Source organism: Grammomys surdaster, unplaced genomic scaffold (genome assembly GCF_004785775.1).
Source record: "Grammomys surdaster isolate TR1022 unplaced genomic scaffold, NIH_TR_1.0 67, whole genome shotgun sequence".
Lineage (NCBI taxonomy): Eukaryota > Metazoa > Chordata > Mammalia > Rodentia > Muridae > Grammomys > Grammomys surdaster.
In genome coordinates, this window is record NW_021604569.1 from 3,257,136 (window position 1) to 3,258,892 (window position 1,757).

The 1,757-nt window shown below is 40.9% G+C and overlaps 1 long non-coding RNA gene across 1 annotated transcript in view; it reads right to left on the minus strand.

Annotated features, from left to right (window-relative positions):
- The window catches only part of LOC114630893, a 91,408-nt gene extending 90,891 nt beyond the window's left edge, over positions 1–517 (minus strand). Inside the window, exon 1 of the long non-coding RNA XR_003712878.1 lies at positions 448–517. This is a non-coding gene — a long non-coding RNA (uncharacterized LOC114630893). The remainder of the gene's footprint in view (positions 1–447) is intronic.
- Between the last annotated feature and the right edge of the window lie 1,240 nt (positions 518–1,757).

Below are 1,757 nucleotides of genomic sequence, written 5' to 3' on the forward strand. Positions count from 1 at the left end.
AGAGAGAGAGAGAGAGAGAGAGAGAGAGAGAGAGAGAGACAGCAGCCTCCTGGCTCTAACTTCCCACACTAAGGGTTCACAACCTCTTATGGGAGTTATTTGAAAAAGTGCTCCTGGCTACCTTCAGGCCTGATCGCCCACGGTGTTCCGGCTAAAAGCTCATTTTGTAGCAGCAAGCTCTCCTGCAGGGCCAGAACTTCCAAGCTGCTCTTTCTAACTTGCCCCCATAGCAACCAGTTGCTGTGCTTCCAGCTCCGGTTCTCTCTTGGAGCCACTAATTCCTTCGCAGACTTCCTTCACAGACGTAACCACCCAGCTGTCAGTGGAACCACCTTCCAGTAAATCAAAACACTAGATGCTTAAAGATTAACCAAATAGATTTAGATAAGCAAATACGCAATACACAAGATGCCCACACTATTAGAATTGGTATCCCAAGTATCTAACCTTTTGATATAAATAACTTCCAGAGCCTGCTAGAGACACACATCTTCAGCCATCTCGATTCTCCCTCCCCCTGTCTCTCCTCTCTCAGCGTCTTTCTCTCCTCCCAACTCCTAGCTCTGCCTACCCCTTCCCTGTCCAATGACAGAGCGCCATTGAAAATACACTGGGCAGGAAATTCCTGCCACAGTTTGTTTTCAGTTATTTTTCCTGTAGATACTCAGTATTCTCAGCAGCATTTACTAAAGACCTTCCATTGTGTACCTTTGACATATTTCTTTTCAAATATAAATTGCCTGTAAATTCTTAGTCTCGTGTCTATAACTCTATTCCTTTCTCCTAATCTGTGAAACTGTATGCCAATTCTATGCTGTCTTCATTACAATTGCTTGCAGCATATTTTGAGGTCTGGTAGTTTGATGTTTACCCTGTTGGCTATGCCTATTGTTTTGGCTTTTCAGGATATTTGTTTGTTTGGTTTTGTTGTTTTGGGCTTGTTTGGGGGTGGGGGTTGTTGTTTGTTTTGTTTTTGTTTTTGTGCCCCTACATGACATTTAAAGTTTGTTTTTCTAACACTTTAAAGAATTATGGTGGTATCATAAGGCTGGATGAATAGATCAGTTTAGAAAGATCTCTGAGATTCTAATATATGTATGAATATTGGCTCCTGTCAGATTAGAGAAATTTCCATCCAATGTGTCTTTCAGCACATTTCTCAGCCTTAGTTCACTTTCTTTGCCATCTATAGTTTTATGGTACATGGACTAAGTGTCTTTGTGCCACTCCATTTGAGGACTATCTTCATTCACACAAATTTTGTCTTTTTTTTTTTCCTGACTGGTTAGTTTCTAATAGTCTGTCTTCAAGGTCACTTACTCTGTCCTGAATTCTACCAAACTGGCAGTTGAACTTTTCTGTAGCATTATTTTTTCTTTTACTTCACCTGTTATATTTTTCACTTCTCATATCTCTGTTGATGCTTGTACATCAGTTTTTCCATTTTATTCTTGTACTGCTTTCTAAATCTTATTAATTGCAAAATTAAACATTTAATTGATTTTTTTCAGTGCTAGATATCTACCTCATGTGTCTTAGGCCAATAATCTACCACGTAAGCATTCTCAGGCTCTATTACATGCTGAGTCCTGCTCAGCCATGTAGAGACTTCACAGGCCCATCCTAAAGCCTTCTTGGAGCACTCAAATATGTAGGGGACATTTTTGTCTTCACACAGCAGAGGGAGGTGAGAGATCATCTCCAAGGGCTCGGCGTCTGCTGCCATCACAATGAACTCAGAGATGTCCCTGTTGAGG